Source organism: Arachis hypogaea, chromosome 18 (genome assembly GCF_003086295.3).
Source record: "Arachis hypogaea cultivar Tifrunner chromosome 18, arahy.Tifrunner.gnm2.J5K5, whole genome shotgun sequence".
Taxonomy (NCBI): Eukaryota; Viridiplantae; Streptophyta; class Magnoliopsida; order Fabales; family Fabaceae; genus Arachis; species Arachis hypogaea.
Window position 1 is genome coordinate 63,074,186 of NC_092053.1, and position 15,687 is coordinate 63,089,872.

Consider the following 15,687-nt stretch of genomic DNA (forward strand, 5'->3'; position numbering starts at 1 on the left):
CTTCTTCTCCTTTCCTCACTCACAGCGCCACCGCCGCCACCCTAACCACTGCAGCTACCTTCTCCTTCTTCTACTCTCTTTTAAATACTGAACCAGTAGAACACAGCCCCTGTCTCTCTCGTTCTTTCTCGTTCGTAGAACAAATCAAGCTCAAGCTCCTGTTCTCTTCGTATCAGGTGAGCTCCAGCACGCCGGCGCCACCTGTAGCAGTGTTTGTCCCCACCACCGTCGCGCCTCTCTCTCCTTTTATTCCCACTCAGTTCTGGCTCGAATATCTTTTTAGCGCCGCGGCCATCATCTCCTCCAGTCAATGCTTCCAGGTTTTGGTTTCAAAATTCTTTTAATTTCTATTAAGTTCAATTAATTTTTTTTAGTTAATTTGATTTTAGTAATTAGTTTAGTTAGATTTGTTTTCTGATTAGTGGATTTTTAGGTTTTGATTAGATTAGGTTTAGTTAGATTTTTTTCTTTCTAATTTTAGTAATTAGTTTGATTTAAAATTTGTTGTTGAAACTTTTTTCCTCATGGTTTTTCAATTTTTGGTGTTGTGGCATAGATAGAAAGAAAGCAAAAAGGAAAAGATGTTGAAGGTGAAGGTGTATGCGGACCGCATGTCCCAACCATCTCGTGCCGCTCTTATCTTCTGCAAGTAATTCAATTCAACGTTGTATTTCTTTGCTGGAATTTGAATTCTGCTACTACTATTGCTAATGCTTAATTTCTCAATAAAGTTAATGGAATAGAATTCGACAAGATTAAAGTTGAAATCTCTAAAAGACAGCAGTTATCTCCCGAATTTGCAGGTAATCGTTACAATTACTATGCTTCCGAAGACACTTATCTACCTCTTTAATTAAACCTCCATAATCCGTCTCTATCAGCTATCAACCCTTTCAAGAAACTCCCTGCTATTGTTGATGAAAGGTTCAAGCTATTCGAGAGGTACTTCCTTCTTATTTCAATTTCATTTTGATCAATCATTTCTATGAATTTGAACTTCAATTAGACGTGTTCTTTTCTTCTTGGCAGTCACGCAATTCTTATCTATCTTGCTTCTGCCTTTCCTGGTATTGCTGATCATTGGTTGGTATTATCCCCTTTTCACTTATTTAATCACAATAATTTTCTTATGACTCCACAGATATGTGAATGACCACAGCGTTAGGTACTTGGTTGTCACATCTGCGTCACTTAAATTAAACGGAAAATCTTCTTCTTTTCAGGATGTATGGTGTGGCCCTGGAATTGGACTCGCATCAGATCATGCTTCTACTTCTGTGGATTGTGTGGTGGCAAGGAAGAATGCTTCTTCAAGAAGGAACCTTGATGCTGTTGAGAGAGCAACACATAAGGAAGAGGTATTCTTCTTTCTCCATCATCATCTTCTACTTCAATTCTTACTGTTTTCTTTTTTATTTATTTAATTGATTCATTTATGTTATTTTCTCTTCAGACACTGCATTTTCATGTTCATATAATTGTTGTGAATTGAATCCTCTTCTCTTCCTCAACTCAATGACAGTTCTTGATTGTTTAATTGATCAAAGATTGTACATTGGTTTGCCTGATGCGAAGCAAAGAATCCAAATTTTTGGTGTGCATACTTCTGGAAAGCAACTTGCAAAGGATGTTGATTTTGAAAAAGTATATTGCTTATCTATTCAAATTCACTTATCTCTTTTCCATTGAACTTATACATTGATTTCTTACATCAACAGCTTGTCTTCCAAATTGTTGGATTCTCAGGAGCAGATATAAGAAACCTTGTCAATGAAGCAGCAATAATGATGGTGGGTTTCTGCTGTATTTGATTTTATTCTTTGTTGTGCTACTAACTTCCAGATTTAGACTTGTTGTATGCAACATCATGGTGGTGTCTTCAGTGTGACTTTAATATGTCTGTAGTTGAAGGGAATGTGATTAATCACGGTTAAGAACTATAGGTTTTTGGTAAGGGGAGTTAATGTACAAATGATAGAGTTGATGCATTACAAAACATTTAAAGGCTGCAGCATCTATTTGTTTTATAATCTGAGAAGGCTCGAAGTGAGTTGGAGCATAGTCCAATCTTCTCATTCAGTTTATGAGAATTGACAATCATGTATTTTTCATTTATAATAGGAAACTGTTATAGAGAAACAAAGCCTTAACCTAGTGTTTTTGAGTGCTAGTAGTAGTTATGAAAGCCCAGGCCCATGAGTAGCCATAATCAAATCCTTGCATAGCTTCTGGTCATCTTGTATTCAGTTTACATGGTAAATTCCCCTTGCTGCTCTTCCCTCTGTTACTGTATTAGTAAGCAAAGATAAGATGCAAAATTAAAGCTTCTATTATTGGCTGCAGGTGAGGAAAGGGCATTCAAAAATTTTTCAGCATGACATTGTTGATGTATTAAATAAACAACTGCTTGAGGGTATGGGTGTGCTTCTCATTTTAAATAACAAAATAAATCAACAATTTTTTTAATGTTCAAATGTTTTTAATTCTTGTTGCTGTACTATTTTTGTACTGTTTATGAATTTATTATAGGTTTTGATGCGTGTGGATTAAAAGCTTACAATTTACCTTTTTTTTAGGTGATCTCAGATGCAAGACAACTTAATGAGAGAACTGGTAAATGATTCCATATGATCCCTTTTGTATCCATTTCTAGTTATTCCTATTTCTTAATTGATGAAAGTAGGACAAGTGACAAGTTTTATCAATATATGGTATTATGTAACCTTATATTCCTAGTGTATTATCCAATTTATACATGAATGACCAAAATAAAAAGGTCATGTGACTTTTTCTTAATTGATTATGTAGCCTTTTTAACAACCATACATGGTTACACAACCACCATTTGCTCTTGCTCTTGCATAAAAATAAAACTACTCTTCTGACTAGATACATCCTTTTATATATGGAAAATACATGTTAATTGAGGGCATTGATTCTGTATGTATGAATGTGAAGAGTGAATTTGATTAGTTAGATCTTTCACTAATAGTTAATATTATAATATAAAGCCACTTTTTTTAAACTCCAAAGAAATGTTCTGAAGATTGGGGGAAAAGAACAGATTCTTTAGAGCAAACACTAAGCAGGTTGTTCATCTATTTATATTTTTATTCATTTAAGAAATGATTAACAAATTAGAGCAAGGGCTTAATTCATAACTTTTTTTCTTATGAACTTTATATTTTTATTATTTATGCCATTTACAACCTTTTAAATTATAGTTTAAATTAAGATCATACTTTTTTGATCTTCTTGAGGCAGCTCTATTGAAAAATTATAAAGATTAACTCTCTTGTGTTAATAAACCGAGACAATGTTTATCTTTCTATTCTTAGCCATTTTTCTGTACTATGGCTACCCTTTTCACACACAAGTTTTACTTTTAAAATGAAAAGTTCTTATTAGTGCCAATTTTTTTCACTTTTTTAAGGATAATAAACTAGATGCTTAGAAAAGAGAACAAAAAACTAAACTTTTTCATGATAGATCCTTTCTTGCTTACAGTATTTGTATAGTTTATTGCAGTGGATGATTAATGTTACTGTTGATTCTGATTTTACACCATTTCATGTGTAATGAGGGTGGTTAGCAGCAGCACACACTTCATCAAATAAGATCAGTATTTGTTTTATTTTATGATTTCAGGAAGAGTTTAAGTCAATTTTCAGTTTTTTAATATTTGCTTAGTGTCATAGAGTTTGGATATTTCTTTTAAAATAGGGTTGTTCTCAGATCTTATTTGAGTGCAAAGAGACCTGAGGGATCTCTATGTCTCTCTTTGCAGTTAATGGTAACATTCCCCATGGAAATTCTTTTATAGACAACATTTGCTTTTTCATATTTTTCAAGACCTGTGACACCACTGCCATAACCCACCGCTTTGCGACGTCGGGAAGGTCGGAAACTGTCTAGGTGGTACTCCCGACAGCTTCGCTTCTCCATTCTGTCAAGATATCCAAATGCCAATTCTTTCATTTGCTAGTTATTCTGTCATTCAATTTCATCTTTCATGTAGGTAAGAGCCACCCTCAATGCAGTTGAGGAAGTCATAGAAGAAAGAGATCTCGATCCCTTATTTTCAGACAGGTATTATCTGCTTTTGCCTATAACTGAAGTAGCTTATATAGGATGTATATATTTTTTATATATATTTAAAAGTTAAAATATGTTATGCTTCAATTTAACAATTAGTGAAGCTTAAGTTGAATTAAGAAGTCTTCGTTGTCATTAAGTTCTCTATGTGCTAGTCTTATCCACATTTTTGCTTATTCTAGTAGAGGGTTTGCCTTAAAATTTGCTAGTCTTATCGACAGAGAAGGTAAACATGAACCACTTTTTTTGGGTCAAAATTATCAAACTCATCCACTCTTTATAATAATTATTATATTATTAATAAGAAATACAAAGTGTTGGTTACTAGTAATTATTATATTCTTCTCAAACTTTTTGCAATTTTTTTTTACTTTTTAATTATTTTATTTTTGTTCTAATCTCTGTTTTTCTCTGTTTTGATTCTTTGGCATAAATTGGTCTAGAGGTACCTTTATGAGTGAAGCAAAATTTGTCATGTGTACATTTAATATAGAGAAGTGAAGTTGGCAATGATAATGGGGCATTAAAGTATACAACCACTATTTGATAATGGTTCAGTTGAGAGTTTTCGTTTAGATCTTCGTATATTTTGGTATTAAAGTATATGATTGTACTTTGTTATGGCAGGTATACTTTATTTTGGATAATGCTACTACTTAGCAAGCTTGCATTCAGCTACTATGTGGAGGTATTATGTCTTCAAATTTTACTACAATTCCTCCTTTACCCCCTTTAAGAAGCTCATGGTTCTTGCTTTCTAAGAAGAGATGTGATTCCCTATTTACTGATTCTTTTATAGAAAATTGTTTAGGCAAAAAGAGACTACTTCTGGAGTGCAAAATGCTTTAAATAATATGCTTTATTTTTATTCAAGCATTCCAATTCGCTCCAATTCCAATTCGGGTTTTGATTCTATTTCAGTCAGGAGATGTCAAGATTAACTTTCAATGTGAAGCTTGATGCTGCCGATGCAATTTAGTTATCTATTAATATTTTAGATTATTCTATCTTTAAGTGCTAAGTGTAATTTGTGACATTCATGTAACATTAGGATGGTCATCTTATTTTTTTGGGGTATCTTTTTATTAAGACAGTGAAATATTGGCCAATGATGTTGAAAAATAACATCCAATTTTATAGGTATCATATAATGAATATTATGTTTATTTATGCGATTTTTGGCTTTCTTTTTTCAATTTACAGTGTTTGATGGAGTAAATTTAGAAAACAAACCTATTCATTTTGCAATGGAAAAATTAAAAAAAAAATTCTATTTTACCTTACTGACAGATTTACAGACAGATTTTCTGTCTGTAATTAGAGTGTGAGATGATTTTCCAAAGTTCAAATTACTGACGGAAAATCTGTCAAAAAATTCGTCTGTAATTACAAACAAAAAATCCGTCAAAAAATCCGTCTGTAATTACAGACGGAAAATTCGTCGGAAAATTCGTTTGTAATTACAGACAGAAAATCCGTCAGAAAATCCGTTTTGTAAATACAGACAAAAAATCTGTCAGAAAATCTGTCTGTAACTACAGACGAAAAATCTGTCAGAAAATCTGTCTGTAATTACAGACGAAAAATCCGTCGGTAACTGGTAAAAATCCGTCGGTAATTTTTCGACGGAAAAAAATCCGTCGGTAAATAATTTCCGACGGGGCTTTTACAAAGGGACAAAATTCGTCGGTAACCAAAAATCTGTCTGTAATAAAGACTAAATCTGTCTGTAACTCTGTCTGTATTAATCAATTTTCTAGTTGTGATTTTTGTCGTAATTTTCTAACGTCTAAACATTACCATCATCTGTTAATTTTATATTATATTCTATTGCATATTTATATCGTGTGTTTTATAGAATATGGTGTCTTTCTTTTTATAATATTCAAAGAAACTGATTAGTATTGGTTCTAAAAAGTACCTGAAACTAATATAATTTGGATTTAGATATGATTTTTTTTTGAGGATTTTGACGTTTTTTAATGAGACAAAATCGTTCGAAATCTTTGAGTGAAGATAAAAGATAGTATTTTCAAAAATATATTTTAAGTGAATTAAAATTAAAAAATATCTATATTTAATAGAATATTTATACAACTTAGGTGATAATTTTACTATCATTCTAAAACTCTTCCACTTATAATAGTGAATAGTGTTGTAAAATAAATAAATAAATAAATAAAATAATATAAAATAAAAAAATATAAATAAAAAATTCTAATATTAATATTCATCCATATATTTAATTATCTTAGTATAATGGAGATTATTCATATATTTATTTAATATATGTAGTAACGTAAAGAGAGAAAAAGGAATATTAACATTGTATAAATAAAGAAAAAATTGTTATTCTTGTCGTGTGTCATTTGCTTCATATTATGCTTTTATTTATATGCACACAAAAATTATACTTTCAAATGTAATTAAATTTGGTCTTGTTTTGATAAACTTAACTTCTATATTAAAAAATTTAGCTTCCCAGAATTGTGAAGGAAGTCACAATTCATTAAATGGGCATCCACCCATGCTTATATCAGAATTTTGGACAACTGCAGGTGTCTTTACTATGTCTTTATCCTTTTCAACACGAATAGTATTTACCTCTTTTCTTTTTTGAGAATTTTTGTTTTTAGAACTGACAGGCCTACCACACTTTTGATCTGAATTTGTTTCAATAGCCATTTGTCCGACTGGGACATCAATTCAAATTGGAGCATTTTCAGTTGATATATAGGATTTAGTAATCTTTTTTGTATCAGAAAATGCATCAGGCAATTCATTTGCTATTCTTTACAAATGTATAATCTTTTGAACTTTTAGTTCACATTGTCCTGATCGAGGATCTAAATGCATCATCGGATGATGCATTCTAATTAAGTTCATTTTCAAAAAGCTTATTCTCTTCCCCTAATGTTAGAAATTTTGATTCATCAAAATGACAATCTGCAAATCGAGCTTTAAACACATCTCCTATTTGTATCTCAAGATTCCTCACTATAAAGGGAGAATCATATCCTACATAAATTTCTAATTTTCTTTGGGATACCATTTTAGTGCGAGAAGGTGGGGCAATTGGAACATATATTACACACCTAAATATGTTCAAATGGGAAACATTTGGTTGCTGGTCAAAAGTTAATTGCAGAGGAGAGAATTGATAGTAATTTGTTAGCCTCAAATGAATAAGTGCTGCAGCATGTAAAATGATCATGCTCCCAAAGAGAGATCGGGAGATTTGTTCTCATAAGTAAGGGCCTAGCAATTAATTGGAGACGTTTAATAAGTAATTCTGCTAACCCATTTTGTGTGTGAACATGAGCTACTGGATGTTCAATAATTATTCTGTTAGCCATAAAATAAACATCAAAGGCTTGGGAAGTGAATTCACCAGCATTATCAAAGACGAATTACTTTGATTGGATTTCCAGAAAGCTGTGCTTTTAATCGAATAATTTGAGCAAGTAATCTCGCAAACGCAAGGTAGCAAGAAGACAATAAGCATACATGTGACTATCTCGAAGATACGTCTATTATGACCATAAAATATCTAAAAAATTCCACATGGTGGATGAATAGGTCCACATATATTGCCTTGAATCCTTTCTAGGAATTTAGGAGACTCTAATTCAATCTTTACTGGTGATGGCCTTAAAATTAACTTTTCTTGAGAACATGCAGCACAACAAAATTCACTAGATTTAAAAATCTTCTGGTTCTTTAGTGAATGTCTATGAAAATTTTCAAAAATTTTTTGCATCATTGTTGTTCCAGGATGACCCAATCAATCATGCTAAATTATAAATTCATTTGGGTGAGCAAACTTCTGGTTTACAATGGCATGTGATTCAATTCCACTTATTTTAGTATAATATAACCTAAAAAAAAGTAAAGACAACTTTTCTAATATAACATTTTTATTTGAATCATGAGTTGTGTTACATAAGTACTCATGATTTCTCTTATTTATTATTTCAATATAATATCCATTTCGGCGAATATCCTTAAAACTAAATAAGTTCCTTAGAAACTTGGTAGACAATAGTGCATTATTTATTATGAATTTTGTTCCTCTGAAAAATAAAATTATAGCTCTTCCGGAGCCTTCTATCACATTGCCTGAGCCAATAATAATATTAACATATTCTTTTTTTATATACAAAATGAGTAAAATATATATTATTTTTTAGAATGGTATGCGAACTTGCACTATCCGCAAAGCAAACAGCTTAATTATATATTCTTGCCATTTTCTTCAAACATAAATAATAATAATAATAATAATAATAATAATAATAATAATAATAATAATAATAATAATAATAATAATAATAATAATAATAATAATAATAATAATAATATGAGTAGCAGTACAGATGCACAGTAAAATTGTATTTCTAATTGGAATTATTTTTCTAAAAAATACTGTACATAATATCATATACTACAAATTTTATTATTATTATTATTTTAGAACTTGACTCATTTATTAATTTTGAAATCCATAAACATAAATATTTTGTTAAACTTTATTTATATACATCATATTTGAAATTCAAATACATAGGGAATAAAACTTAACAAGAAGTTTTTTACATTATTTATTTACATGAGTGCTTTAACAAATCAACATAATAAACTTTTCCATTATTAATCAAATGATCAATATTCCCTTCAGAGTTCTCAAAGAAATCAGATACTTCATAATGAGTGGTATAATTTTTAATAACATCCTTTGAAACAAAATTCGTCTCCTTTCCTTTGTCATCCTTTTTCAATGATGTTTGATAAAGATCAACTAGGTGCCTCGGGGTACAATAGGTATGTGACCAATGACCCTTTCTACCACAACGGAAACATTTATCCTCTGTTGATTTATTTTGTCCATTATTTCTTTCTTTATCCAACTTCTGGTGAAATCCTTTCGTGTGAACATAATTTTTTTTCTTCCATAATTTTTCTTGTTATCAATACCTTCCCATTTACCTCTTCTGTGATTATGATTTGCCACATTTGCTTCAGGAAATGGGGCGACACCAGCTGGATGTGCTTCATAATTTTTTAAAAGTAATTCATTGTTACGTTCAGCAACAAGAAGGCAAGAAATTAGCTCAAAATATTTTTTAAATTTTTTTCTCAATACTGCTGCTGTAGGAGCACATTCAAGGCATGGAAGGTCGAGAAAGTTTTCTCTAACATATCATTATCAATTATCTTTTCCCCACATAATTTCATTCGTGAGGTAATTCGGAACATTATTGAGTATATTTATTTATGGATTTAAAATCCTATAGACAGAAGTGTGTCCACTCATATCGAACTTGAGGAAGTATCACTGTCTTTTGATGATTATATCTTTCTTCAAGGTTCTTCCATAGATCTGCAGAATCTTTTAGTGTGAGATATTCCTTTTTTAATTTTTCATCAAGATGATGACGAAAGAAGATCATGGCTTTGGCTTTATTCTTCTGAGATGCATTATTTTCAACCTCAATGGTATCTCCAAAATTCATTGAATCAAGATGAATTTGGACATCTAATATCCATGATAATTAGTTGTTTCCAGATATATCAAGAGCATTAAATTCAAGATGAGAAATCTTTGACATAATGAAAATTTATTACCCGAGACTTCCTAAATTTTGATCAAAATCTCATACTAATAACGTGTTGTAAAATAAATAAATAAAGAAGAAGAAATAAATAAAAAATAAAGAAATATAAATAGAAGATCATAATATTAATATTAACCAATATAATTATCTCAATATAATAAAGATGATTCATATATTTATTTAATATATGTAGTAACGTAAAGAAAGAATAGAATATTATCGGTGTATAAAAAAATAAAAGAGTATTGTTATTACTATGTGTTATTTGTTTCATTTCACGTTTTTATTTATATGCACACAAAAACTATACTTTCAAATGTAATTAAATTTGGTCTTGTTTTAATAAACTTAACTTTTATATTAAAAAAAGTTAATCACCTAGAATTGTGAAAAAAATCACAATTTTTTTTGTAATTCATTAAATGAGCATTCACCCATGAATATCACAATAAATAGTTATTTTCCAATGAATTATTATTATCTCACGTTTTAAACAGCGAGTGAGTTTATAGACATGCAGGTGTTAGTATTGTTAAGAGACTTTTTATTGCACAAGTCCGAGTTGAAACCCATTTTGGCCCCTGAAATTTTTGACCGGCCTCAATTTCGACCTCTAAATTTATAGTTATCCAATTAATACCTTCAAATATTAGATTGTGACTCACGTTTGCCCCTGTAGCTATCTCCATTAACGGAGATCTGATGTGGCACGTTAAGTTGATAGAATGTGTATCAACGTGGCACCCAACTTGTTAGAATGGATGTGATGAGTGAATGACGTGGCAAAAGTTGAATGAACTCAATTTCTCCAGCAAAGTCTCGAACATATTGGGAAAAGAGGGCTGCAAATTGAGTTCATTCAACTGTTGCCATGTCATTCACTCATCACACATCCATTCTAGCAAGCCGGGTGCCACGTGGATACACACTCTGTCAACTTAACGTGCCACATCAAATCTCCATTAACGAAGATAGCTACAGGGGTAAGCGTGGGGTACAATCCAATATTTGGGGGTGTTAATTGGGTAACTATAAATTTGGAGGTCGAAATTGAAGCTGGTCAAAAATTTCAGGGGCCAAAATGGGTTTCAACTCGCACAAGTCCAGTCGGGCTTGAACCAAGGGATCCGCGTCCCAGATAAATCAAGTTGCTTGTCAGAATGAACCTTTTGAATTCCAGTTACATTTTACAAGATTAGATTTATTCATTTTGATCCTACCTCTGATTGTGGAACAAGCTCTGAACAAATATTTATTGGATTTCACTTACTGACAACTTGACAATTGGCATTGCCTTGGTTGGTTTTTTCATCAAGGAAGCCTACCTTTGCTGAGAAAAATTATTGTGAATTAAATACTTCTTTACATTCAAAATAGCTGGTGTCTTTAAAATCAAGCAGATGAAAATTGAAAAATATTATGCACAAGAATTTAAAATTTATTCAAATGTGAAATTAACCAAATTTGGATATACTAGAACTGCAATCTCAATCTGAGCCCTGAAGCTGCGTTTTCCCACTCTTTTCCATTCCAGCCTTCTGCTGATTACAAGAATGGTTTTTCGTTTTGCCTCAGGGATATATACAAGAATTTTGCGATCTGATTTTGGGATTACATTTGGTACCCATCGACCGTTTGATTCGCAATTCTCACATTTGCACTTAGAATATTATACTATGTTGCTGTGTTGGAAAATACTTATGCATTGTTAAACTATAGAAAGCAGTTCACATATACCGTTGTAGTTTAGCAGTACATGATGTTCTATTCTTTTTAATCATTGAAATTTATAATAAAATAAATCAAAAGATGAGATTGAGTGAGAATTTTATAGGTGAAATTGTTTGATTAATGAGTATAATGAAAAAGAGATTTGTCCTTCCTTTTACCCACTAAGAGAGAGATAAAATTACAATATTATCCGATCTATAGCTTGTCTTCTTTCTTTTTTGTCAGGATAGCTAGCCTGTGTTGCTGTATTGGATGAGCTGAGACTGTGATAGCTAGTGTGACTAATCTCTTTCTCAACAAGCTTTAGGAAATTTATTAAGAAAAAGCTCATTGATTATTCATTCTTTTTTAAAAGTTGTGATTTATTTTTCTAAAAAAAGAAAAAGTTGATTGGTCCATTTATAAACTTTTTTTTTATAAAAACAAAAGATATTATTTAGGTATTTAAAAATAACAATAAATATTTTTAATTTATAGTTATCATTTTCATTAATTATAATTATTGTAATAATAGTATAACAATAATTAAAACAACATTAACAACATTTTTCTTACAAAAATTAAATACAACACGCAAGCCAGACTTCTTTTTATTTCTATAAACTTCCTTTAAAAATTGCACATAATTATATTTTAGTAATAAATGTCACAATTTCTTTAAATATCTCATTTATCCAATTTATATTTTAGAATAAATTATAAAATAGAATCCTAAAGTTTAGGTTACCCAACAAATTTAATCTTAAAAGATATAAATAATAAATAAGATTCCAAAAGATTTAAATGATAAATTGATCCTTTTGTGGTTTTCAATTAAATTTTCAATATGTTTATTGAACGAATAAATATTTAATAAATTTTATTAGAAAATAGTTAAGTTCCCAAAAATACACTCTAAGACAAATTAAATTCTTTTAAAATAAACGACAAAAAAACCAATATATATGATGGGAGTAATAAACAAGGACTTTTAAAAAATACAATTTTTTCAATGACTAAAGTATCCACTCTAAGATTTTTTAAAGATCAATTTGGATATTTATTTATATACAATAAATAACCAAAAATCTAACAGATCAAATTTTATTCAGTAAAAGTAAAATAAATTATTAAAAAAAATATGTTATAAATAACATTTCTATAAAAAAAATTAACATTCATACTTTTATAATAACAAAATATAAAATGATAATACAAAGTTTGAATTAATAATTTAAAAATCGCCCTATTAAAAAATCATAATACATTTGATAAAAAGAATGATATATATATATATAGCCGCATGTTGTATCAATAGCGAATTCTAAAAGAATCTCATTCTTATTGGATCGGACCATTTTTTTTGTTTGAATTCGTGAACAAAATCAGTTGAGTTTAAGTAATAAAGGGATAGAACTTGGCAACTCCAATTATAGAGAAACAAAAAGCTACGAGCTTTCATTCTTTTTAATCGAATGATTACCCCATCTAATTGGACATTAAAAATATATTAGTGCTTGATGCGGGAAAAGCTTTTTCCATGAATAGATTACTTATTTTTGTTATAAGTCCTAATTATTAGCTATTCTCCATTACGGAGTGGCGATCAATGTGTAGAAGAAAGAGTAATATTGATAAAGATACTCTTTTTCCAAAATCAAAAGAGCGATTAGGCTGATAAAATAAAGGATTTCTAACTAGCTTGTTATCCTAGAACAATTAGGTGGAAAAAGCAAATGGAGAGAATCCGTTGATCATTTTTTGGTATCTATTCATAATTCGTTTTAATTCGAATATCTAGAAATGCCCCATTTTGACTGTATCGCACTATGTATTGGATTTCCAATCCAATAAATCTTTGATCCCTTTAACAAAATTGAATTTAAAAAATAAAAGAATATCAAAGATATTTAGAACTAGATAGATCTCGTCAACAGAACTTCCTATACTCACTTATTTTTCGGGAGTATATTTATGGACCCACCTCTGGTCATGATTTTAATAGAAATCGATATATTTTGTCGGAAAATGTGGATTATGATAAGAAATCTAGCTTACTAATTGTAAAACGGTTAATTACTCGAATATATCAACAGAATCATTTGATTCTTTTTGATAACGATTCAAGTAAAAATCAATTTTGGGGGTCTAACAAGAATTTGTATTCTCAAATAATATCAGAGGGTTTTGCCATTGTCATGGAAATTTCATTTTCCTGACAGTTAAGTTATTCTTTAGAGGAGGCGGAAATCATAAAGTCTTTTAATAATTTGCAATCAATTCATTCCATTTTTTTCTTTTTCGAGGATAAATTTACATATTTAAAATCTTTTTCCGATGTACGAATACCCTATCCTATCCATCTGGAAATCTTAGTTCAAACTCTTCGATATTGGATAAAAGATCCACCCATTTTTTATTTATTAAGATTGTTTCTTTATGAGTATTGTAATTGGAATAGTCTTATTACAAAAAAAAAATTATTTTGACTTTTTCAAAAAGTAATCCAAAATTTTTCTTGTTTCTATATAATTTTTATGTATGTAAACACGAATCCATCTTCCTTTTTTACGTAAAAAATCCTCTTTTTTACGATTAAACTCTTTTAGCGTTCTTTTTGAGCGAATCTATTTCTATACAAAAATAGAGCATCTTGTAGAAGTCTTTTCGAATAATTTTTTGTCTACCTTATCATTCTTCAAGGATCCTTTCATTCATTATGTTAGATATCAAGTAAAATCTATTCTGGCTTCAAAGAATGCACCTCTTTTGATGAATAAATGGAGATACTATCTCATTTATTTTTTGCAATATTATTTTGATATTTGGTCTCAATCCCGAATGATCCATATAAACGAATTTTTTGAGAATTCATTTTATTTTTTTTGGGAGGGCTATCTTTCAAATGTATGGCTAAACTTTTCAGTGGTACGGAGCCAAATGCTAGAAAATTCATTTCTGATAGAAATTGTTATGAAAAAACTTGATACAGTAGTCCCAATTATTCCTTTAATTAGATTTTTAGCTAAAGCAAAATTTTGTAATATATTAGGACATCCCATTAGTAAGTACGTATGGACCGATTCATTTGATTTTGATATAATTGACCGTTATTTGCGGATATACAGAAATCTTTCTCATTATTATAATGGATCCTTAAAAAAAAGTTTGTATCAAATAAAATATATAATTCAGCTTTCTTGTATTAAAACTTTGGCTCGTAAACACAAGAGGACTTTACGCGCTTTTTTGAAAAGATTAGATTCAGAAGAATTATTAAAAGAATTCTTTACAAAGGAAGAAGAGATTCTTTCTTTGATCTTTCCAAGATCTTCATCTACTTTGCGGAGGTTATATAGAAGTCAGATTTGGTATTTGGATATTCTTTTCAGTAATGATCCAATCAATGTAAATTGATAAATCAAAATCATCCTTACCTAAAATTTGGATAAAAAATACATTTCTTTTTTAGTTCGAATAGTATTCTCTATAGGATTCTGAAATGTTTATGTAATGTAGTAAGAGGGGGATTTGAGATTCATCAATACTAAGTATTTGACTTTTGGAGAGTATTGTTCTGGATAAGTAACTCAGGTTTAGATGTATACATAGGAAAAGCCGTGTGCAATGAAAAATGCAAGCACGGCTTGGGGAGAGATTTTTTATTGTTTTCCTTTTTAAATTCATTAACAAATCCAATTTCTACTCCATCCGACTAGTTCCGGGTTCGAGTCCCGGGCAACCCATATATATATACATATATATATAGATTTAATGATATCTATATCAACTTTAATTATAAAATCTATAAGAAAATACGTCGAAGTTATATTTATATAACGGTATATGTATATACCATAGTGAATTCATAATCATTTTCATTCTTTGTTTATTTTATTAGAGTGGGGTAAAAAAATCAATTTAGATCAATCTAGATAAATAAAAGTATTTTCAACATATATATTGATATATATCTTCTTGGTTGACACCAATATATACCTCGTGTTATACTGTTGAATAACAAGCCCACAATTATCTAGTTAGAGAGAATTCATGTGCTTGGGTGTCCCTGATAATTAAAAAAACCAAGATTTTACCATGACTACAATTTTAGAGAGACGCGAGAGCGAAAGCCTATGGGGTCGCTTCTGTAACTGGATAACCAGCACTGAAAACCGTCTTTACATTGGATGGTTTGGTGTTTTAATGATCCCTATTTTATTGACCGCAACTTCTGTATTTTTTATCGCTTTCATTGTTGCCCCTC

At 30.0% G+C, this 15,687-nt stretch overlaps 1 long non-coding RNA gene and 1 pseudogene across 1 annotated transcript; both read left to right on the top strand.

Moving 5' to 3' along the window:
- The first annotated feature begins 706 nt into the window (after window positions 1-706).
- On the top strand, window positions 707-1,119 carry LOC112773097 (uncharacterized). Its single transcript, XR_003187782.2, has 3 exons — window positions 707-803; window positions 882-942; window positions 1,030-1,119. It is a non-coding gene; the product is annotated as an uncharacterized lncRNA (long non-coding RNA).
- Window positions 1,120-1,515: 396 nt separating this feature from the next.
- LOC112770054 (maturase K-like) lies at window positions 1,516-14,019 on the top strand (annotated as a pseudogene).
- Window positions 14,020-15,687: the final 1,668 nt, after the last annotated feature.